Below are 26,414 nucleotides of genomic sequence, written 5' to 3'. Positions count from 1 at the left end.
GGGAGTTGGCTTGAGGATTTTCTCTTTCTCTGTCTCTAAAAATAAAAAAATCTTAAAAAAACAACCCTGAAAAAAACCCAAACCCATGAAATACCATTATACTTTACCTACAGTTCTATTGAGAGAAACACCATGTAGACATTAGTAAGAGTTCTATTTTATTATATTTTTAATTTTTACTTTTAAAAAAATTTATTTAGGTAATCTCTATTCCCAGTGTGGGGCTTGAACTCACAACCACAAGATCAAGATCACGCACTCTTCTGACTGAGCTACACAGGCACCCCAAGTACTGCTTTAAAAAAAAGAGCATGGAACGTTTTGTAGAAGTAGGCTGATTGGTTACTACGGATTGTTAGCTTTCTCAGAAGCTTAAGTAGAGTCACTTGCCCTTTCAGTATAAAACCTATTGAAAAGGTAAGTGTTATCTAGGTATATACCAAAGTTTCTTTCTTTTTTTTTTTATAAGTTGTTTTTTTTTTTTAAGATTTTATTTATTTGACAGAGCACAAGCAGAGGGAGCAGCACGCAGAGGCAGAGGGAGAAGCAGGCTTCCCACTGAGCAGGGAGCCCGATGCGGGACTCGATCCGAGGACCCCGGGATCATGGACCTGAGCTGAAGGCAGACGCTTAACTGGCTGATCCACCCAGGCGTCCAAAGTTTCCGGGGCCACAAGAACAATAGATTTCAGGGCGCCTGGGTGGCTCAGTCATTAAGCGTCTGCCTTCGGCTCGGGTCATGATCCGGGGGATCGAGCCCTGCGTTGGGTTCCCTGCTCAGCTGGGAGCCTGCTTCTCCCTCTCCCACTCCCCCTGCTTGTGTTCCCTCTCTCACTGTCTCTCTCTCTGTCAAATTAAAAAAAAAAATCTGTAAAGAACAATAGATTTCATTTTGAATATGCATGGTAATAGTGTATTAACATAATATGAACAATGGCAGTAGGCCTTGACCATTTTGCATAAAAATGTGTTTTCATTTCTTCCAAATCAGATTCCTATGCTAGTTCAGCATTAGTTCCTCTTTTCTCCTTTTTTTTAAAATTAGGAGCCAATCATCCACGCAGAGATGTTCTGTTCTAGGCACTGCATGCACCACATTGGGTTTTTGTTAGAGTTGCTACTATTCCTAGGGTTCCTTTCTTCTTATTTCTCATACTAGAGACTGTTGAAAATATCATGAGCTTTCCCTAACATGAATTACTACTGAAAGACCTGTTAGGGTAAGAAGTAAACTTCAAGGCTGTATTGTCATCATGAAAATTGTCTCCTCTGGTTGAAATTTATGACCTTTTGTATTCCTTGTTATCTACTCGAGGTGAGGTTCCTGTGTATCGTACACACTTTGGGCATGGTGCCTTGGTTGACTTACTATAGGCAGCTCCTCCCTTGATAAAGTTGGAAAGACTTTGCATATCACTTGCTCTCTGTTTCTTGCTCTTTGGAGTCACGTAGGGTCCAAGTTAAATGCAACGATTCGTGCCTCACTATGAATGGAGAAATAATTCTAAATCTATTGGCTGTTGGACAGAGGAGCTGTTCTCAAACTCTTCAGTCCAAAGACCCCATTTTAAAAATTATTGAGGACTCCAAGCTTTTCTCTAAGTGTGTTCTATTAACATTTACTCTATTAGAAATTAAAACTGAAGTTTAAAAGATTTATTTCAGGGGCGCCTGGGTAGCTAAGTTGGTTAAGTGTCTGACTCATGTTCTTACCCCATTGATCTCAGGGTCCTGAGTTCAAGCCCCACATTGGGCTCCATGATGGGTGTGGAGCCTACTTAAAAAATTTCTTAAAAATAAAATACTTATTTCACTGGGGTGCATGGGTGGCTCAGTTGGTTAAGTGTCTGACTTTGGCTCAGGGTCCTGGGATCCAGCCCTGCACTGGGCTCTGAGCTCAGCAGGCAGTCTGCTTGTCCCTCTGTGCCCCCCTGCTGCTTCTGCCTTCTTTCTCCCCACTTCTCTGCTCTCTCCCTCAAATAAATAAAATCTTAAAAAATATATGTTTATTTCACTTCACTAAAAATAACAATACAAAACCACTACATGTTAATATGAATAACATGTTAAAATAAAAATACATATTTTTGATCATACTTTTTATTTTGGGATAAATGTAGATTGACATGCAGTTGCAAAAAATAATTTTGAGAGATTTTTTATCCAGTTTCTCTCAATGGTACTATCTTGCAAAACAATAGTATAATATCCATATAGTCATCCCTACAGTCAAGATGTAGGATAGTTCCAACACCACAAGGACCTCTTCTGCTGCCCTTCTATAGCCATATCCCTCCTCCCCCAACCACCAACCCCTGGCCACCATTAATCTATTCTCCATTTCTATGACTTTGTCTTTCAAGGGTGCTACATACATGGAATCATACATATGTAACCGTTTAGGATCGGCTTTGTTCATGTAGCATAATTCCCTGCAGATTCATCCAAGTTGTGTGTATCAAGGGTTTGTGTTCATTGCTGAGCAGTATCCCATCGTGTGGATGTACCACGGTGTATTTCATCATTCACTTGTGGAAGGACATGGGGATTGTTTCCAGTGGCTACTGTGAACATTTGTGTGTAGGTGTTTGTGTGAACATCAGTTTTCATGTCTCTGGGATAAAAATACCCAAGAGTGTAATTGCTGGTTGTATGATAATCACATGTTAAGAGGTCTAAGAAACGGCCAAACTGTTTTCCAGAGTCACTGTTCCATTTTACTTTCCTCCAGCCATGTATGAGTGATCTGGTTTCTTTGCATCTTTGCCAACATTTAGCATTGTCATTATTATTTTTATTTGGGGAGGCAGTGGGTATTTTTTAATTCTGTAAAAATACACATAAAATTTACTGTCTTAACAATTTTTATGCGTGCAGTTCAGTGGTATTAAATACATTCATATTATTGTACAACAATTAGCACTATCCATCCCCAGAACTCTTTTTATCTAATAAAACTGAAACTCTATACCCATTAAATAGCAACTCCTCATTCCTTCCTCCTCTAGCATCTGGCAAGCACCATTCCACTTTCTGTCTTTGAATTTGATTACCCAGGTACCTCATATAGGTACCTGGAATCATATGGTATTTGTCTTTTTGTGACTGGCTTATTTCAGTTAGCATAATGTCCTCAAGGTTCTTCTATATTGTAGCATTGTCAGAATTTTCATCCTTTTTAAGATTGAATAATATTCCATTGTATATGTAGACCACATTTTGTTAATCCATTCATCAGTTGGTGGACACTGGATTTGCTTCCACCTTTTAGCTATTGTGAATAATGCTGCTGAGAACATAGGCGTACAAAGATCTCAGAAAGATGCTGCTTTTGGGCATACTCAGAAGTTGAATTGCTGGATAATATGGTAATTCTCTTTTTAATTTTTTTGAGGGGCCACCATTCTGTTTTCCACAGCAGCTACACCATTTTACATTATCAGTAACAGTACACAAGGTTCCAATTTATCCACCTCTTCACCAATACTTTTTAAGCAGCCATCCTAATCGTGCAAGGTGATACTTTATTGTGGTTTTGAATTGCATTTCCCTAATAGTGATTGGGCCTCTTTTCATGTGCTTATCATCCATTTGCATATCTTCTTTGGAGAAATACCTATTCAAATGCTTTGCCCATTTTTAAAACTGGGTGTTTTTTTGTTGTTGTTGTCTTTGAGTTTTAGAAGTTTTCTATATATTCTAGATATTAATCTCTTATTAGACATATGATTTACACATATTTTCTCCCATTCTGTGGGTAACCTTTTCACTTTATTAACAATGTCTTTTGATGCATAAAAATGTCTAATTTTCATAATTCTAATTTGTCTATTTTTACTTTTGTTGCCTGTTCCTTTGGTGTCATATGCAAGAAATCATTGCCAAATCCAATGACATGAAGCTTGTGCCCTGTGTTTTCTTCTAAGAGTTTTATAATTGCATGTCTTACATTTAGGACTTTCATCCATTTTGAGTTGATTTTTGTATATTATCTTAGATAAGGGTCCAACTCTGTTCTTTTGCAAGTAGATATCCTGTTTTTCTAGAGCCATTTGTTGAAAAAACTGTCCTTTTTCCATTGAATGGTCTTGGCTCCATTGTCAAAAAATAATTTTCCACATATGCAAGTGTTTATTTGGGGTTCTCTAGTATATTCCATTGGTCTGTATGTCTGTCTTTACACCAGTACCATATTGTTCTGATTACTATAGCTTTGTGGTCAGTTTTGGAATTGGAAGTGTGAGTCTTCCAGTTTTATTCTTTTTTTTCCACAGTTGTATTGGCTATTCGTGGTCCCTTGAGATACTATATAAATTTACAGTGGATTTTTTTTATTTCTGTAAAAAAGGGGGGATTCCAATAGAGATTGCATTAAATCTCTATTGCTTTGAGTAGTAATGAAATTTTACTATATTAAGTCTTCCAATCCATGAACATGGAATGTCTTTCCATTTATTTATGTGTTATTTAATTTCTTTCAGCAATGTTTTATAGTTTTTATTGTACAAGTCTTTCACCTCCTTGGTTAAGTTCATTCTTAAATATTTTATCCTTTTTGATGCTATTGTAAATGGAATTGTTTTATTAATTGTCTTTTTGGATTGTTCATTGTTAGTGCATAGACTTTTGACTGGACAGTTTAATCAATTTATAGTTAAAGTAATTACTGTTAAGGAAGGACTTTGCTGTTTATTCTCCATAAGCTTTATAGCTTTTTTGTCTCTCATTTCCTGTGTTAGTGTCTTCTTTTGTGTTTAGTTGATTTTTTAATAGTAAAGTGTTTTTAATTCTCTCTTCATTTTCTTTTATATACATTCTATAGCTATATTCTTTGTGTAGTTACCATGAGAATTACATTTAACATCCTAAAATTATCAATTTGAATTGATACCAGCTTAACTTCAGTGACATACAAAAATTCTGCTCCTATGTAGCTCATCCTCTCCTTTCAGTTTTTGATATCACAGAATTACATCTTTATACATTGTATGTCCAAAAACAAAAAAATAATAATTGTTTTTTGAATGTATTAGTCTCTTAAATCATTAAGAAAACAGAATGTCGGGCGCCTGGGTGGCTCAGTTGGTTAAGCGACTGCCTTCAGCTCAGGTCATGATCCTGGAGTCCCGGGATCGAGTCCCACATCAGGCTCCCTGCTCGGCAAGGAGTCTGCTTCTCCCTCGGACCCTCCTCCCTCTCATGCTCTCTGTCTCTCATTCTCTCTGTCTCAAATAAATAAATAAAATCTTTAAAAAAAAAAAAAAGAAAACAGAATGTCGAGTTAAAAGACAAAGTTACAATAATACTACCTTTTAGATTAATAATACATTTTTTAAAATGTATTAGTCTTTTAAGTCATGTAGAAAACACAGAATGGCTCCACAACTTCTTTGTGTTTTCTTTGTATGTTTTCTGTCTCTTTATTGATATTTCTGTTTTATTTATAGATCATTTTCTTGACTTTATCCATGTCTTCCTTCAGTTCTTTGAGCATCTTTAAGATAGTTTTATTTATTTATTTTTAAAATGTTTTATTTATTTATGTATTTATTTATTTAGTGTGAGCGGAGGGAGGGGCAGAGGGAGAGGGAGAGAGAGAACCTCAAGCAGACTCTGTGCTCAGTGCGGAGCCTGATGAGGGGCTTGATCTCATGACTCTGAGATCATGACCTGGGCCGAAATCAAGAGTCAGATGCTTAACTGACTGAGCCACCCAGGCGCCCCAAGATAGTTGTTTTACAGTCTTTGTCTAGTAAGTCTACCATCTGGTATTTCTTAGGGATGATTTCTGTTGATGATTTTTTTTTCATTTGAATGGGTCATCCTATCCTGTTTCTTTTTATGCCTTGTAGTTTTTTGATGATTACTAGACATTTGAGGCTAATGGTAATTAAGTGAATAATCTGGAAATCATATTCTCCCTCTTCCCCAGGGTTTGCTGCTGTGGTTTTGTCTGTTTTGTTTTCTGATTGTTGTAGCCTCTGCTGGAGATCAGCCTGAGGTGTAAAATTAAAGTCTTTTCAGGTCTTTTCTAAGCCTGTGCCTGTACTGTTTGTACAGGAGGAAAGGTGCCAATCCTTTAAATCTCCCTGGAAGTCACATTAGCCAGAGGGGGAAGGGACTTGCATCTCTGTGTCTGCACCTCCATAATCAGAAGCAGCAGTCAGTGTTATCAGAACACAGTTCCCCAATGTTTGGGGCAGGGTACTTATTACCCACTCTGGCCCTCACAAGCTGAGTGCAGAGTGCTCCTGAAACAGGTGCATGGCTGCCTGCTGTGAGTTTGGGGATAGAAGATGGTATGCTGCTGCTGCTGAGCTAAGAGCTGAAATTTACTAAATTTAACCTCAATTTAACATTCAAACCTTCCCTTGGAAGTCGCAAGCCTTCAGCAGACCAGAGTTCCAAAATAATTACATTAGATTTTTCCAGTGTCATTATTGTCTAGGTGGGGAGATGGATTCTTGGTGCTTCCTACTCCACCATTCTCCCAGAATCCTCCTCCTGGGGAATATTTTCTTTTAACAGACTTTTTAAGAAGGTCAGTTTTAGGTTCACAACAAAACTGAGCAAGCAAAAAGTACAGAGTTTCCATGTACCCCCTTGGCCTACACACATATAGCCTCCCCTATTATCAACATCCTATGCCAGAGTAATACATTTGTTACCATCTATGTACCTACCTTGACACATCATTATTACCCAAAGTTCATAGTTTAAATTGGGGTTCTTTCTTGGTGTTGTACGTTTTATGGGTTTTGACAAATGATATGTGTCCACCATTATAGTATCATACAGAAGAGTTTCACTGCCCTAAAAATTTTGTGTGCTCTGCCTTGTCATTTTGTTGTTGTTGTTGTCATTTTGATTGGTGTGTAGTGATATCTAGTAGCTTAGATTTGCATTTTCCTCTAATGGCTAATAATGATGTTGAACATCTTTTCATGTGGCTATTTGCTCTTTGTAGAGATGTCTGTTTATTTCTTTTGACAATTTTTAAATTGGACTTTTTAATTTTACTGTTCTGAGAGTTCACTATATAGTCTAGATACTAGTCCTTTGTCAGACATATGGTTTACAATATTTCTCTAAGTTTGCAGCTTGTCTTTTCATCTCTTAACAGGGACTTTTGCAGAGTGAAATTTGAAAATTTTGATGCGATTGAATTTATCAACTTTTCCTTTTATGAATCTTGCTTTTTGGTGTTAAGTTGAAGAATCACAAAGATTTTCACCTATGTTTTTCTAAATGTTTTATATTTTTATGTTTTATATGGAAGTCCATGATCCATTTTGATTTAATTTTTGCATAAGGTGTGAGGTTTAGATTTAGGTTCTTTTTTTTTTTTTTTGCCTATGGATGCCCAGTTGCTCTAGCCCCATTTGTTGAAAAGGTGATCTTTCCACCATTGAATTGCTTTTGAACTTTTGTCAAATTATCAGTTGGACATATTTGTGTGGGTTTTTTTCTGGGTTCTCTGTTCTTTTCCATTGATCTGTGTGTCTATCCCTCTGTCAATACCTCCTGTCTTGATTACTATATCCATATCATAGGTCTTCATATAAGATAGAGTGATTCCTTCTGCTTTATTCTTCATTTTAAAGATTATTTTAGTTAATCTAGGGCTTGTGCCTTTTCCATTTTAAATTTAAATTTTACAGTGAGATTTTTGATGGCTACAAAGAGCCTTGCTGAGATTTTGACAGGAATTGCATTAAACTTATACATCAATGTGGGGAGAACTCATATGTTTGCTCTGTTGAGTCTTCTAATCCATAGACATGGAATGTCTCCATTTATTTAGGTTTTTGATTTCTTTTGTCAGCATTTAGTAATATTCAGGATACAGATCATGTACATGTTTCATTAAATTTATACCTAACTACTTCATTTTCTTTCGAGTGTTTATAGATTGTGTTGTGCTTTGAATTTTGGTTTTACATGTTTGTTGTTACATGGAATTGATCTTTGTGTTTCATCTTATTTCCTGCTACATTGTTGAATCCACTTATTAGTTCTAGACTTTTTTTTTGGTAGATTCCCTATTTCAGGTAACATGATTGTTATCTGAAGTTTTATTTCTTCCTTTCCAATTGGTTTGCCTTTTTTCTTTTTCCTGCCTCACTGCAGTGGCTGCAACTTCCATTTCAGTATAACTGCTGTGGTGAGACTGAGAATCTTTACTTTGTTTTCAAATTTAGAAGGAAAGCATTCAGCCTTTCACCATTCAGAATAATATTAGCTGTAGGATATATATTTTTTTTAAATGAAAAGTGCTTGACTAACCTTGCTGATCAACTCTGCAAGGGTATTCATAGTGAAGCCAGGTGGAGTTTGATTTTGTGCCAGATCATTTTCTTTACTTTAAATTTTATTTATTTTAACTGGATTTCTAAAAGGTTTGTATCATGGAATATTTCAAGCATCTACACAAACAAACAGGATAGTTGAATACATTCCATATACCCATCACCCAGCTTCAACATATGTCAACACACGGCCATACTCTTCCCTTCCTCAGTATCCATTCACCTACTAAATGATATCTTGGTTGCTTTCAAGTTTTGGCAATTATGGATAAAGTTGCTATAAACATCTGCATGCAGGATGACTATAGATGAATGGTTTTATTTCTTAGCTCTTTATTTCAGTTGACTATAGATGAATGGTTTTATTTCTCAGCTCTTATTTCTACTTTATTGATCCATATGTTTATCCTTATGCCAGTACCATACTGATTACTCTATTACTTTAGCTTTGTAGAAAGTTAGGAAATTGGGAAGTGTGAGTTTTCTAATTTTTCTTTTTCAAGATTGTTTTGGCTATTCAGGATACCTTACAATTTCATATGAATTTTAGGATAGGTTTATGTTTCTGCCAAAAAAAAAAAAAGGTCATTGAGATTTTGATAAGCATTGCATAGAATATATAGATATATTTGGGAAACATTACCATTCTAACAATATTATATCTTCTAATCCATGATCATGGGAATTTTCTATTTATTTAGGCCTTCTTTAATTCTTTCAGCAGTGTTTTGTCATTTTTAGTGTACAAGTCTTATGTCTCCTTGGTTAAATTTATACCTAAATATTTCATTCTTTTTGATGCTATTATAAAAGGAATTGTTTTCTGTATTTCTTTTTCAATTGTTTATTGCTAGTGTATAGAAATACAACAGGACTGATTTTGTATCATACAATTTTGCTGAATTTGTTTATTAGCTCTAGTAGGTTTTTGTGGATCCCTAAGGGTTTTCTATATTCATGATCATGTCATCTTGGAGTAGATAATTTTATTTCTTCCCTTCTAATTTGGATGTCTTTTATTTATTTTTCTTGCCGAATTACTTTGGCTAGGACTTCAGTGCAACGTCGTTGAATGTAAGTAGTGAGAGTTATCATCTTTGTTGTGTTCTTAAGGGAAAGCTTTCAGTGTTTTGCTATTGAGTATGATGTTAGTTGTGTTTTTTCCATAAATGCTCTCTAACCCATTGAGGAAGTTTTTCTTCTGTCTTTAGTGTATTGAATGTTTTTATCATGAAAGGATGTTGGATTTTGTCAGATGTTTTTTCTATGTCTATTAAGATGATTAGGTTGTTTTTTCCCCCTTCAGTCTATTAATATGGTGTCTTACATTGATGGATTTTCATGTTGAACCACTCTTGCATTGCTGGGATAAATCTCATTACATCATGAGGCATCATCCCTTTAATGTGCTGCTGAATTTGGTATCCTAGTATTTGTTGAGAATTTTTGCTTCTATATTCATAAAGGATATTGGTCTATAGTTTTCTTATGATGTCTTTGTAGGGCTTGGTATCAAGTTAACAGTGGCCTCATGGAATGAGTCAGGAGGTGGTCATTATTCTCCTATTTCTTTTAAGAGTTTGAAAAAAATCAGTGTTAATTCATCTTCAAAATTTTGGTAGAATATACCAGTGAAGTTATCTAATCTTTGGCATTTATTTGTTGGATGATTTTTTATTCCTGATCTGATCTTTTTACTTGTTAGAGGTTTATTAAGATTTTCTATTTCTTCTTATGTTAGTTTTGGTAGTTTTTGCTTCTAGGAATTTGTCCATTTTATCCTGGTTGCCTAATTTTTCAGTATAAAATAGATCATTGAAGAATCCTTTTTATTTCTGTAAGTTCAGTAATAATGTCTCCACTTTAATTTTTGATGTTAGTCATGGAATCGTCTTTTCTTAGTTGTTCTAGCTAAAGTTTGTCAGTTTTGTTGATTTTTTTCTGAAGAATTAACTTTTGGTTTTATTCTTTCTATTATTTTTCTAATTGTCTTATTTCTGTTGTAATCTTTACTATTTTGTTTGCTACTTCTGGGCTTCCATTTGCTCTTCTTTTCTAGTTCATTAAGATGTACAGTAAGATTCTGATTTGAGATCTTCTTTTTCTAATGTAGGCATTGATAACTCTAAATTTCACTCTGAGCACTGCTTTTGCTACATCTCATACATTTCTATTCATCTCAAAGTATTTCCAATTACCTTTGTGATTTCTTCTTTAACTTATTGGCTGTTTAATCCCATATTATATTTTTAATGGCTGTAGTGATATTCTCTGTTTCATTCCTAATAATGGTGATTTATGTCTTCTCTCTCTTTATCTTTCTCAGTCATATTAGAAGTTTATCAATCTTATTTGTTTTTTTTTTTAATGAAGCAGCTTTTTGTTTTGTTGATATTCTCTTTTGCTTTTCTGTTTTCAATTTCATTTATTTCTGCTCCTAATGTCATTATTTCCTTCTTCAGCTTGTTTTGGATTTATCTTGCTCTTCTTTTTATGTTTTTTTGAGGTACTTAGATTATGGATTTGAGATATTTTTCCTAATGTAAGCATTTAGTAGTAAAAATGTCCCTCTTAGTACTACTATAGCTGTGTCCCATGTATTTTGATATGTTATATTTTTGTACTAAAATATTTTAAGATATATCATGAAATGTTTAGTATCTAATGGCCCCTCATTTCCTTAACTGTAGACCCTCTCCTTTATCCCTAGCTCTCTTAAATCATGGCACCTAGGACACAGTATTCTGGACCTGTATGGCCACTGAAGAATAGAGCAGAAATGTCTGTTCATTCCTTTGCTCATTTCTTTAGTCAACAAACATTTACGAATTCCTATAGCAGATTTTGTGCTCACTAGGAATATAGAGATGATTAAGACAGACATATTTCCTCTTTTCATTACTCTCTGTCAGAGAAGACAAATAAAAGAGAAGACAAATAAAAAATAATTTCAAGGGTTACCACTATCTCCTATATTGTAGAAATTCTACTGCCATTAACATAAAGCTAGGTTAAAATGCCATTGGCTACCCCCTGCCAAAAATTTATCATTTTCTACCCCATTTTATTTCCTTTATGTATTTATGTATGTATGTATATATTTATGTACGTACGTATGTATGTATGTATGTATGTATGTATTTGACAGAGAGAGAGTGCATGCACACAAAGGCAGGGGGTGCGCAAGGCAGAGGGAGAGGCAGAAGCAGGCTCCCCGCCAAGCAGGGAGCCCGATGCAGGGCTAAGTCCCAGGACCCTGGGATCATGACCTGAGCCAAAGGCAGATGCCCAATCGACTGAGCCACCTAGCTCTTCTACCCCTTCTACCCCACTTTCATCTCCTTTTATTACCCCCATGTTCATTTGTTTCTTAAGTTTCACATAAGTGAAATGATATGGTATTTGTCTTTTTCTGACTGAATTATTTTGCTTATTAGCTCCATCTACATCATTGCAAATGGCAAGATTTCATTCTTTTTCATGGCTGAGTAACATTCCATTATATATATACATATCTATATCTATATATTTATATCTATATCTCCCCCACATCTTCTTTATCCATTCATCTGTCAGTGGACATGGGGGCTTTTTCCATAATTTGGCTATTGTTGATAATGCTGCTAAAACATCAGGGTGCATATATCTCTTTGAATCAGTATTTTTTTATCCTTTTCTACCCTATTTTCAAAATTCTCTGCTTGTCTTTAATCTAGGATAATCTAAAACTGGTCTGTACTCTGCAGGTTATACCAATTGCCTAAAGCTGACTTCTTTCCAATTAATTAGGGCTGTGGTTAAATGTTTTCTATATCATGCCTGGCTGAATTACAATTGCAGACATCTCTATCTGTCCCTTTTCATTGACCATTCTTTTAGAACACAGTCTGAGTCCATAATAGAGTAGCAACTTAAATTTGGTGAAAAGATCAACTTTTTAAGTGTTCTCCTGTCAGTTGAGCCTTTGATCTTCATCAAAATCATGGGCAGATTTAAACCCCAACTGACAGATGAGGAAATTGAAATTTAGTAAGGTTAAGTGACTTGCTCAGTTGGGAAAATCAAAAACATATGCAGGTTTCTAGACTCCTACCTACACTTTTACTTTTGCCTCAATTTCACTGCCTCTTCATAGCTGACCACTAAATATGTTTTAAAGAGGACAGAGTCCAATTGTATAATAGATCTACCTGTCTGAAACATGATTATTAGTGGTAATGGTTGGGTATTACCTGGCATGCATGCGTTGGGTTTACAGTAAAGAATACCTACTTTTTATTAACTGTCCTTTTAGATATATTAGCGACTGTCACACCTGAATTATAACAAAGAAGCACTAGAGAAAATTCAATGTGGGCGGCAAAATTCTTTGAAGAATAACTAGTTATAATTGGGGAGTCTGAACACATTTCAGAGTTGCACGTTTAATATGCAGTATGGTTAATTGCACTGTAATTACAGTGTTTTAGAATGCCATGCTAAGTGTTTAATCCTTTTCAGGTTTGCCCTCCAATCAGTGGTCTGCCTTCATTTTCCAGATTGATGAAGTCTGCCTCAGAGAAGGGGGTAGGTAACAAGATTGTGCTGATGTGGCTAATCAACTGGGAAAGTTGTAAAATGAATCTTTCCTGTCTGGAATTTATATTTAATCATAGTTATGTGCTCTTTATGAATGAGTGTTGATTAGTTAGTTGTCAGAATGTGAAAACAATAAGAGCTTTTATTTACCCCGATAAGTTATTCTAGAGTCATTATTTGGGTCTGATTGAGTTGATGGGGATATTTACATTACCTTGGCACATAGATCCACTTAGTCTTATTCATAATGTTAATTATATACTGCAAGAGTTACTGCCATGCCCTTATTTACAGTGTTTACTGTTAGAATTTGTTTGTACGTGTGGTGATTATATGGCTCCCTTCTCTCTCTCTGGACTATGTCCCTTTTACAGTTCCATCAGAGAAACCTGATCTTCAGTAGCTGGTTCACACTGATGACATCTAATTCAAGGACGGCAACTCAGTTCTGTTTCAGAGAGTTGGTTTAGGTTATACCATTGAGCTGACTTTTAGTAGTTTTTTTTGGTAGGCAAATAAGCCTTCACATGTTTGCATATTTTTTTTTTCAGTGTCTGGAGTTTTTCTTTCTCTGTACATCCCCTGCAAAGTGCTATTCATTCTTTAAGACCTGCCTTGAACTTCTAATCCTCAAGGAATCATACCCTAATTCTACCAAGGAGGGTCAATCGTTGCCTCCTTTATCTCATTCACTACTGTATCTGAACATTAATATCATCACAATTCCACCACACTGTACTGCAACTGTTGTTTGATGTGTTTGCTTTCTTTCCTTAATGGATTGGTTTGTTTGAGAGTGAAGGCCAAATTGTATTCATATCTCTTATCACTGAAGTCTAATAGTATCTGGTTCATAGTAGGTGCCTAACAACTTCTCAGTGTTGAATGATGTAGGTTATACTTAAAAAAATCTTTCTCAGGACGCCTGGGTGGCTCATTTGGTTAAGTGTCTGCCTTCGGCTCAGGTCATGATCCCGGGGTTCTGGGATCGAGCCCCACATCAGGCTCCCTGCTTAGCAGGGAGTCTGCTTCTTCCTCTGCCTCTGTGCTCTCTCTCTCTCTCTCAAATAAATAAATAAATAAAATATTTTAAAAACTCTTTCTCATATTTAAAGACTGTTTTTTAAAACAGTTTTAGGTTCACAGCAAAACTGAGAGAAGCTACAAAGATTTCCCATGTACCCTCTGCCCCAATACATGCTTAGCTGCCCCCACCTCATTGTCAACATCTTTCACCAGAGTGGTATATTTGTTAAAACTGATAAATATACATTGATGCATCGTAATCACCCAAAGTCCATAGTTTATTTAATGGTTCACTCTTGGTGTTGTACATTATATGGGTTTGGTTGGACAAATGTATAATGACATGTATCCATCATTATAGTATCATACAGTATCACTCACTGCCCTAGATTTTTTTAAAAGATTTTATTTATTTATTTGAGAGAGAGAGAGAGAGAGTGCCAGCAGGGGGAGGAGCAGAGGGAAAGGAACAAGCGGACTCTGTGCTGAGCACAGATCCTGATGTGGGGCTCGATCCTGCAACCCTGAGATCATGACCTGAGCAGAAATCAAGAGTCGGATGCTCAGCTGACTGAGCCACCCTAGGGAACCCCTGCCCTAGATTTATTTTTATTGAGATATAATTGACATATATACACACACACACACCATTAATTAGTTTCAGGTATACAACATAATGATTTGATATTTGTGTATGTTGCAAAATGATCACCATAAATCTAGATAGCATCTATTACTATACATAGTTAGAAAATTTTATTTTATTATTTTTAATTTTTATGTAATTATGTAATTATTTTTATTGAAGCATAATTAACACACAGGGTTATATTAGTTTCAGGTGTACAATATAATGATTCAACAATTTTATACATTTCTGTGCTCATTAAGATAAGTGTAGAGATGCCTGGGTGGCTCAGTCATTAAGCCTCTGCCTTTGGCTCAGGTCATGATCCTGGGGTCCTGGGATCAAGTCCTGCATGGGGCTCCCTGCTCAGCGGGGAGCCTGCTTCTCCCTCTCCCACTCGCCCTACTTGTGTTCCCTCTCTCGCTGTGTCTCTCTCTGTCAAATAAATAAAATCTTAAAAAAAAAAAAAGATGAGTATACTCTTCATTCCCTTTATCTATTTCATCCATCCCCCTACCCACCTCCCCTCTGGCAACCATCAGTTTGTTCTCTGTATTTGAGTTTGTTTTTTGGTCTCTTTTTATTTGTTTTGTTTCTTAAATTTCCACATATGAGTGAAATCATATGGTATTTGTCTTTCTCTGATTGACTTATTTTACTTAGCATTATACCCTTCAGTTTCACCCATGCTGTTGCAAATGGCAAGATTTTATTCTTTTTTAGGGCTAAGTAATATTCCAGTGTGTGTGTTTTTGTGTGTGTGTGTAAATATATACATCACATCTTTATCCATTCATCTATGGATGGACACTTGGGATGCTTCCCTATCTTAGCTATTGTAAAAGCTGCAGTAGACATAGGGGTGCATAAATCTTTTTGAAGAATTAGTGTTTTCATTTTCTTTGGGTAAGTAGTAGTGAAATTACTAGATTATATGGTAATTTTATTTTTAATTTTTTGAGGAACCTCCATACGGTCTTCTACAGTGGCTGCACCAATTTGCATTTCCACCAACAGTGCACGAGCGTTCCTTTTTTTTCCATATCCTCACCAACACTTGTTATTCCTTTTGTTTTTTATTTTAGCCATTCTGACATGTGTAACATATATCTCATTATGGCTTTAATTTGCATTTCCCTGATGATTAATGACGTTGAGCATCTTTTCATGTGTCGGCCAGCCATATGTCTTCTTTGGAAAAATGCCTATTCAGGTTCTCTGCCCATTTTTAACAGGATTATTTTTTGGGTGTTGAATTGTGTAAGTTCTTTATTTTGCGTGTACCCCTTATTGGATATGTCATTTGCAAATATCTTCTTCTCTGGTTCAGTAGGTTGCCTTTTTGTTTCATTGATGGTTTCCTTCACTGTACAAAAGTTTTTTATTTTGGTGTGGTCCCAACAATTTGATTTTGCTTTTGTTTCCCTTGCCTGAGGAAACATATCTAGAAAAATGTTTTCAATTATCTTGGGATATATGTAGGGGTGAAATTCTTGGTTACATGGTAACTCTCTGTTTCACTTTTTTTTTTTTTATTTAAAGGTTCTATTTATTTATTTGACAGAGAGAGAGAGACAGCGAGAGAGAAAACACAAGCAGGGGGAGTGGGAGAGGGAGAAGCAGGCTTCCCGTGGAGCAGGGAGCCCTACATGGGGCTCAATCCCAGGACCCTCGGACCATGACCTGAGCCGAAGGCAACGCTTAACAACTGAGCCAGGTGCCCCTCTGTTTCACTTTTTGAGGAGCTGCCAAATTGTTTTCCAAAATGACTACACTATTTTATATTCCCATTAGCAATGTATGAAGGTTCCCATTTCTCCACATTTTCCCCAACACTTGTTATTATCTGTTTTACTGAGTATAGCCATCTTAGAGGGTGTGAAGTGGTATCTCATTGTGATTTTGATTTGTATTTATCTAGTGATTAATGATTTTGTGCCCCTTTTCATGTGCTTATTGGCCATTCTTTTCTTGACATTTTTGATATGATATTCCTAATTATAGACTTTTTGGTATTTATTCTGCTTGGTAATTTGTCAGGATCCTTATCTACAATTTGATGTCTGTCACTAATTTTGGAAAATTCTCAGTCATGATTACTTCAAACACTTTTATATTGTTTTTTCTTTTTTGGTATTTCAATTACATGTATATTACACCTTTTGTAATTGTCCTGTATTTTTTGGATATTAGTGTTCCTTTTTTTTTCTCTCATACTTTCCCCTTTGCTCTTCAGTTTGGGAAATTTCTATTGATGTATCTTCAAGCTCATTGATTCTTTCCCCAGTCATACCTAGTTTGTTCATGAGCCCATCAAAGGCATTTTTAATTTATGTTACAATATTTTTTATTTCTAGCATTTCTTTTTGATTCTTTTTACAGTTTCTATCTCTCTGCTACATTGCCCATCTGTTCTTGCATGTTGTCCACTCTTCATTAGATCCCTTAGCCTACTAACCACAGTAAATTTCCAGTCTGAAATATCCAACATTCTGCCATATTTGAGTCTGGTTCTGATGCTTACCCTGTTTCTTTAAGCTATGCTTTTTGTCCTTTAATATGCTTTGTAATTTTTGTTTAAACCTAGACAAGATCCACAGGGTTAAAAGAACTGAGGTAAATAGGCCTTTACTGTGAGGTTATTTTTATCTGGCTAGGACATAGGCTTACTCTTTGCTGTAGGTGTAGGTGTCAGAGGCTAAATTTTCTTCTGGTGTTTTTGTTTTTGTCTCCTCTGTGTCTTTGGCTTTCCCTAAAGACTTCTTCTTAAAGTCTGAAATGTGAAATTCTCTCCACTATAATTCCCTGTTTTTATAGAAATCCTATGGATGTGGTGGTAAGGGCTAAAGGGGAAAGGAAGCATTCCCTAGTCCTATGATTAGATCTCAGTCTTGTAGTGAGCCTGTACCCCTGGGCTGTGATCTTAAAAACTGCTTCTCATTGAGCCTCTCTGGAGACATGTGGAAGCTGTAGGGAACTGGGGTTGGGTATTTCCTTTACTCCACATTGAAGGCTAGAAAGTACTGGTGTTGGGTATTTTTCCTCCTCTGTGTGGGAGATTGGAGAAGGCTACAGTTGGGTATTTCCATTCTCTTGAAATGGAAATACCCTCCTCTGTGTGGGAGATTGGAGAAGGCTACAGTTGGGTATATCCATTCTCCTGGTTAGTTAGGCTCTGGTAAATTCCCATTTGGTTAAGCTCTAGTAAAATAGTTTCTCTTGAAGACAGGCCTAATTAAGGACAATAGAATTCTCTGGGCATATTTCAAAATGGCTACTATTGTAGTTGGAAAAGATACTTGATATGATGACAATCTTAAATTTGTTAAGACTTGTTTTGTGGCTGACCTATGATCTATCCTGGAGAATGTTCCATGTGTATATTCTGAGAAGAATGTGTATTCTGCTGCTCTTGGATGGAATGTTCTATGCATTGTCTTTTAGGTCCATCTGGTCTAAAGTATAGTTCAAGTCCAGTGTTTCCTTATTGATTTTCTGTTTTGTTTCAAGATTTCTTTGGTTATTCTAGGTCCTTTGCATTGCCATATATTTTAGAATCGATTTTCATTTTCTAACCAAAAAACCCTGCTGGAATTTTTATTCAAATTAAATTAGGTCTATAGATAAATTTGACATTTTAGTCATATTAAATCTTCCACTTCCTAAGCCTGGTATGTCTCTTTATTTATGTTTTTGATTTTTCAGCATTTAAAAAAATTTTTCAGTGTATAGGTTTTAAACATTTTTTGGAGGGGTGGTTAAAGCTATTACTCAATTATTTGTTATTTTGAATGTTATTGTGAATGAAATCATTTTAAACTTTCAGGTCCTAGTTGTTTGTTGCTATTACATAGACATTCAATTGATTTTATATATTGCTCCGTATCTTATGATCTTCGGTAAGCTCATTTATTAGTTTTAATAGCTTTTATGACAATACCTTCAGTTTTTCTGTGTATATAATCATGTCATTTGTGAATAAAGACAGTTTAGCTTCTTTTTTTTCCATGGATTGTATGCATTTTACTTACTTATTTTTTCCTTACTGCACTGGCTAGGATGTCCAGTATGATGTTTGATGAAGGTGGTGAGAGCAGGCATGTGATCTTAAGGGGTGAAAATATTTTGCCTTTCATCATTATTGTTAGGTACAGGATTTCTTTCTTTTTTTTTTTTTAAAGATTTTATTTATTTATTTGAGAGAGAGAGAATGAGAGAGAGCACATGAGAGGGGGGAGGGTCAGTGGGAGAAGCAGACTCCCTGCCAAGCAGGGAGCCTGATGCGGGACTCGATCCAGGGACTCCAGGATCATGACCTGAGCCAAAGGCAGTCACTTAACCAACTGAACCACCCGGGCGCCCAGATACAGGATTTCTAGACCCTTTCTCAGTTGAGGAGGTTCTCTTCTATTTCTGGTTTGCTCAGATTTCATCATGAATTAGTACTGAATAGTTTTGAATACTATTTTTCTAAATCTATTTGAGATGAACATGCAGGATTTTATTTTTAAAATGCCAACTGATTTTTAACTTTTTATTCTGGAATAATTATAGATTTAGAGAAAAGTTGTAAAGATAGTACAGAGTATCCTGAGAGTTCCTATATATCTTTCCTATATATTCATAGCCTGCTGGGTACATAACCACAGTATATTTGTCAAAACTAACAGATTAACACTGACACAATACCCTTAACCGAACTACAGACTTTGGGTTTCACAAGCTTTTCCACTGGTGCTTTTTTCTGTATTAGGATCCAATCCAGGATACTGCATTACTTTATGGCTTAATCCTCTCTGATCTGTGACAATCTGTCTTTCCTTGGTTTCCATGACTTTAATAGCTATAGAGTGCTGGGCAGGTATGTTGTATGAATGAATGAATGAATGAATGAATGAATGAATGAATGAATGAATGAATAAAATGACCTTCAGTTTGTGTTTGCCTCACATTCTCTCATGATTAGACTGGAATTATGGGTTTCATGAAGAACACCACAGATGTGAAGTGCCTTTCTCATTGTACTCTATCATTGGACATAAGATATCAGCATGACTAATCACTATTGATGTTAACCTTGATCACCCTTGATCACTTGGTTAAAGTGCTGTCTACTAGGTTTTTCCTCTGTAGTTACTATTTTTTTCTTTTCCATACTCTATCCTTTAGATGAAACTCTCTAAGACCAGTGCACACTCAAGGGGAATTAAATTCCACCTCCTGGGAGGGAATATTTACATGTATTAATTCAAATTCTAAAAGGAAGTCTTTTTTCCTTATTCCCCATTAATGTATTTAATCATTTATTTTTGTTAGTATGGACTCATGGATATTTATTTAATCTTTGAGTTAGAATCCCATGTTATTATTATTTGTCTTATTGCTCAAATTGTTTCAGCTGTATCCATTAAATGCTATTTTGGGCTGACTCCTGAATCCTTTTGACACACTCCTTCTCTTCTTTCGCTCTCCTGGCACTCTACAAGATACCTGAGGCTCATCTTGCATTCTCTCTGCTTCACTCTTAGAATCAGCTGTTTCCCCAAGGAACCCCAATTCCTGAGAATGGTATTTAGAATGGTATTTAGAAACTAAGATCTGGGTGTTGGCTCTCCTTGATAACTGGGATGTCATGGTTTCTAGGCCTTTTCAGTGGGCAAAGCTAGGAAATACATTATGTAGATTAACCTATCTATAGGTATAAGCTATGGCTATAAACATATCTATATGTATATACCTAATTATCTGTATATATATTAAAAGATCTCTGTATTACAACATCAACAGGTTCACTCTAGCCTTCCTTTCTTGCTTATTGGTATAGTCAATTCTGATATAATGCTTGTTTTTTGAACATGAATTTATTCAAGTGCAACTGATATATTCAGGAATAATTTGAGCATGATGTGCATTTCACATTTTCTTTTCTTTTTTTTTATTTAAAAATCTTTTTTTTAAAAGATTTTATTCATTTATTTGACAGAGAGAGACACACACAGAGAAAGGGAACACAAGCAGGGGGAGTGGGAGATGGAGAAGCAGGCTCCCCGTCGAGCAGGGAGCCCGATGCGGGGCTCGATCCCAGGACCCTGGGATCATGACCTGAGCCGAAGGCAGACACTTAACGACTGAGCCACGCAGGTGCCCCCATTTCACATTTTCTTTTGCATGATTTTATCCCTGAGGAACACTAGATGAACAGAGAAAACGGCCCAGCTGAATCAAGCCATGCTGGAGTACATAAAACACACACATACATATACCTCAAATATCTATAGCTACTTTAACTCATTGCATGTATTATCCAACAAGGTTATGTTTTGCTATTCTTTCACATTTGTGATTCATTCATTCATTCATTCATTCATCCATTCATTTCACAAACACATCTAAGTGTTCTGGTTCAAAAACACCAAGCAATGAATGGAAAAGGAAAGCTTTAACTATTGAGGAGAAGCTAGAAATAATGAAGTATTTTGAAAGAAACAAGAGAACATGTGATGTCTCTCAAGCAACAGGCATAAAGGAATCCACATTGAGGATTATCTCAGACAATGTTAAACTTCTCTGGTGGAACAATTTTAAGTGCTGTGAAGTCAATAAGAACTAAGCCTAAAGAGTTAAAAGAAATGGAAAGATTGTTGGGTATATGAATTGAAGACCAAACAGAAAAATTCAGGATCATCTATTCTCATAATCAGAGTTAGAAAGCACTATTTACAAAGATCTTAAGTGGAAATTACCAAATCCTGTAAAAGTGGTTCCTTTTAGTGCTGGTAGTAAGTGCTTTCATGCTTTTAAACATCCTTACAATTTTCAAAGCCAACAGGTGTCTACAAAGAGTCCAGCTGAGAAAGACAAGTACAGGTGAGAAAGCAAAGGAATTTCTAACAGTGATATAGAGGTTAATTGAAGAAGAATGCTATGTATTGGATCAAAAATTCTAATTGTGACAAAACAGGTATCTATTATAAATGCTTTCCTTAAAAGACCTACCTCTCAGTATCAGAAAAACATGCCCAGTGGGCATTAAGGAGAGCACTTGTGAAGAGCACTGGGTATTGTATGTAAGTCATGAATCACTAAATTCTATACCTGAAACTAGTATTACACTGTATGTTAACAAACTAGAATTTAAATAAAAACTTGAAATAAAAACAAAAAAGAGAAAAACATGCCCAGGATTTAAGACTGTGAAAGAACTGTGATGTTCAGGGCCACCCACCGAATCAAGGACAGTGAGCCATCCATATATGGTTTTAAACTTGTCCATTTAAACAGATTTTTTTTAAAAACAAGATTTATTCATCTATTTTAGAGAGAGAGAGAGAGAGTGAGGACGGAGAGGCAGAGGGAGTGGGAGAGAGAGAATCCTAAGCAGACTCCCTGCCGAGTGCAGAGCCGGACATGGGGTTCGATCTGGTGACCCTGAGACCACAACCTGAGCCAAAATCAAGAGTCAGACGTTCAACTGACTGAGGCATCCAGGTGCCCCTAAACTTCTCTGTTTAAAGGGGATTTAAGATAACCATTCTTTTCTCACTCACAATAACTCAAACTTCAGCCCTTATGACATCATATCAATTTCAGTATCCTGTATTTCCTAATCGTTTAACATGTGTAAAACTATGCTTCCATTTTTGTTAGGTTCCTCTATTTTTTTTTACAATGTGTCACTGTGAGTTTTTGAATGTTGTGCCCAATCTCGTTTCTCCCCCAGAAGATGTATGGTTTTTATTTGTGCAGCGTGATGATCTTTAAGAACACATATGTCATGTTGTAGCAGAATTGACTATAAATTCTTTCTCTGACAGTGAGAAACCTACCTCCTGTTATCTACAATTTATTTACTTATTTATTCAACCAGAGTATATGTATTGAGGAGTTTGAGAATTGGTAACCCATACCCCAGTGGGAGGCACATTTGTCAACTAGGGTAGTTTTTGTGTACAGTTCATTTATCTTTAGCCATACAGTAAGCCAGTCAAAAATACTGTTATCCAAAGTACTTAGGTCAGCTCCTTTTCCTTCCATCCCCTTTAGTGAGATAATGTCATACATTAGTAATACAGTTACACTTATTTAGCTCTTATGTTTTGGGTTTGATCCATTTTTTTTTTTTAAGATTTTATTTATTTGTCAGAGAGAGAGAGAGCACGCACAATCAGGGCGAGCAGAAGGCAGAGGGAGAAGCAGGCTCCCTACTGAGCAAGGAGCCCAATGCGGGACTCGATCCTAGGACCCTGGGATCATGACCCGAGCCGAAGGCAGACGCTTAACCCACCGAGCCACCCAGGCGTCCCTGGATTTGATCCATTTCGAGTTCATTTTTATATGTGTAAAATAAGGGTCTAACATCATTCTTTTGCATGTGGATATCCAGTTTCCCTAGCACCATCTGTTGAAAAGACTGTCCTTTCCCCAATGAGTGGTCTTGAAATGCTTGTTGAAATCAATTGACCACATATGTGAGGATTTATTTGGGGCTCTCTTTTCTATCCCATTGGTTGATATGTTTGTCATTATTACAGTTCCATACTGTTTTATTTACTATAGCTCTGTAGTAAATTTTGAAATGGGAAGGTTCCAATTTTATTTTTATTTTTCAAGATTGTTTTAGCTATTTGAGGCTCCTTGCTCTTCATGTATGTATGAATTTGAGGATCAGTTCATCCATTGCTACAAAAAAGGATGCTGGAATTGCACTGAATCTGTAGATGCTTTGGGAATTACTGATGTCTTAACAATGTTAAGTCTTCCCATCCATTAACATGGGATATCTTATTTAGGTCTCCTTTATTTTCTTTTAGCAGTGTTTGTAGTTTTCAGCATACAAATCTTTCACTTCTTTGGTTAGTTATTACTAAGTATTTAATTTTTAAGAAGCTCTTATAAATGGAATTGTTTTCTTAATTTTCTTTTCAAATTGTTTATTGATGGCATACAGAAACACAATTGATTCTTGCACATTGATATTGTACTTTGCAACTTTGCTGAATTCATTTGTTAATTTTATTAGCTTTCTGTGGGTGTTTTTTGTTGTTGTTATTGTTATATTAATATGATGTATCACACTGATTTTTTTCTTATATTGAACCACTTAGTAATGTATAACTCCTGCAGGGTGCTGTTGGATTAGCTTTGCTAGTATTTTGTTGTGGATTTTTGTATCTGTATTCATAAGGGTTATTGGTATATAATTTTCTTTTCTTGTGATATCTTTATCTGGCTTTGATATCAAGTAATGCTAGTCCCATAGAATGAGTTAGGAAGTGTTCCCTCCTTTCTGTTTTTTGAAACAGTTTGAGAAATATTGGTGTTAATTGTTCTTTAAATGTTTGGTAGAATTCACCAGTGAAAGCATCTGGTCCTGGAATTTTCTTTGTTGTAACATTTTAAATTACTGCAATCTCTTTACTTGTTATGAGTCTGTTGAGTTTTCCATTTCTTCTTGAGTCAGTTTAGGTAATTTGTGTGTTTCTAGGAATTTGTCCATTTCATCTATGTTGTCTAATTTGTTGGTATACAAATGTTCATATAATTTTCTTATAATCCTTTTTATTTTTGTGTTATTGGTAGTAATGTCTCCATTTTCATTTTTGATTTTAGTTATTTGCATTGGCTCTCTTTTTTTTGTTACTCTAGCTAAAGGTTTGTCAATTTTGTTGATATTTTCAAAGAAATAACTTCTGATTTTATTGAGTCTCCTATTGTTTTTCTCTTGTCTATTATTTTATCTCTAATCTTCATTATTTCCTTTCTTCTGCTAACTTTGGGTTTATTTTGCTCTTCTTTTTCTATTTTCTCAAGATACAATGTTAGCCATTTATAGCTATAAACTTCCTTCTGAGCACTGCTTTAAATGGATCTCCTAAGTTTTGGTATGTTGTATTTTTGTTTTTAATTATATCTAGGTATTTTCTGATTTCCCTTGTGATTTCTTCTTTGAACCTTCAGTCATTCAAGAGGGTATTGTTTAATATCTATGTGAATTTTCCTGATTTCCTTCTATTATTGATTTCTAATATTTCAGTTTGGTCGAAGAAGATACTTTGTATGATTTTTATGATTTCAGTCTTTTAAATTTATTAAGACTAAATTTTTGGCTTAACATAATATCTATCCTGGAAAATGTGCCGTGTATACTTGAGAAGAATGTGAATTGTGGTTTTGTTGGCTGGAGTGTTCTATATATGTCTATTATATTTATTTGGTTTATAGTGTTGTTTAAGCTCTCTCAATCCTTATTAATCTTCTTTCTGGATTTTACATTCACTATTGAAAATGAGATATTGTAGTCTCCAACTATTATAGTTGAACTATTTCTCCCTTTAATTCTGTAAATGTTTGCTTCATATATTTTGGGAGTCTGTTGTTTGCTGCATATATGTTTATAATTGTTACATATTCTTGATGAATTGACCCTTGGTGAGTATAAAATGTCCTCTTCTGTCTCTTGTAAGAGTTCTTGACTCAAAGTCTGTTTTGTCTGATATTAGTATAACCACCCTAGCTCTCTTTCGGTTACTATTTGCATGGAATATATTTTTCCCACCATTTTACTTTCAACCTATGTGTGTCTTCAGATCTAAAGTGAGTCTCTTGTAGACAGCATAGGGTTGGACTTTTTTTTTTTTTTTTTGGTATTTGCATTCTGCCAATATCTGACTTTTGATTCAAAAGTTATACATTTACATTTGAAGTAATTACGGATAAGAAATGACTTCTGTCATTTTGCTACTTGTTATTTATATGCCTTATATCTTTTTTGCCCCTCATTTCCTACATTATTGTCTTATTTTGTGTTTAGGGTTTCTGTGTGTGTGTAGTTAACCATTTTGATTGCCTTTTGTATATATCCTATTGATATAGAATAAGTATAGGATAAGTAACCTTTGTGGTTACTTTGGGGATTATGTTTCACATCCTAAATTTATAACATTCTAATCTGAACTAATGCAGTCTTAACTTCAATAACTTTCAAAAACTCTGCTTCTATATAGCTCTGCCCCTGTTATGTTATTGTCAGAAACTACATCTTTAGGGGCACCTGGGTGGCTCAGTTGGTTAAGTAAGCATCTGCCTTTGGCCCAGGTCATGATCCCAGGGCCCTGGGATTGAGCCCTGCATCAGACTCCCTGCTTAGCGGAGAGTCTGTTTCTCCCTGTCCCTCTGCTGCGTCCCCTGCTTGTGCATTCGCTCGCTGTCTTTCTCTGTCAAATAAATAAATAAAAATATTTAATAAAAAAAAATTACATCTTTATACAATGTGTGTCTGATAGCACAGATTTATAATTATTTTTAATGCATGTCTTTTAAATGATGTAGGAAATAAAAAGTGAAGTTACAATCAAGAATACAGTAATAGTGACTTTTATATTTGCTCATATATTTACCTTTACCAGAGATGTTTATTTCTTCATATAGGTGTGAGTTACTGTCTAATGCCTTTTCATTTAAACCTGAAGGACTCCCTTTAGCATTCCTTGTAGGACAGGTCTAGTGGTAATGACTTCCTTTAACTTTTGTTAATTTTGTTAACTTCTCCCTCATTTTTTTTTTTAAAGATTTCATTTATTTATTTGAGAGAGAGAGAATGAGAGAGCACATGAGAGGGGGGAGGGTCAGAGGGAGAAGCAAACTCCCCACCGAGCAGGGAGCCCGATGAGAGACTCGATCCAGGGACTCCAGGATCATGACCTGAGCCGAAGGCAGTCGCTTAACCAACTGAGCCACCTAGGCGCCCAACTTCTCCCTCATTTTTAAAGGACAGTTTTGCTGGATATAGAATTCTTGATTGATTAGTTTTAGGGCTTTAAATATCCCATCCCATTGCCTTGGGTTTCCACAGTTTCTTTTCTTTTTTGTTTCAG

Source organism: Mirounga leonina, unplaced genomic scaffold, assembly GCF_011800145.1.
Source record: "Mirounga leonina isolate KUSES-001 unplaced genomic scaffold, KU_Mleo_1.0 Mir_114, whole genome shotgun sequence".
Classification (NCBI taxonomy): Eukaryota; Metazoa; Chordata; class Mammalia; order Carnivora; family Phocidae; genus Mirounga; species Mirounga leonina.
Note: the sequence above shows the minus strand (reverse complement) of the source record.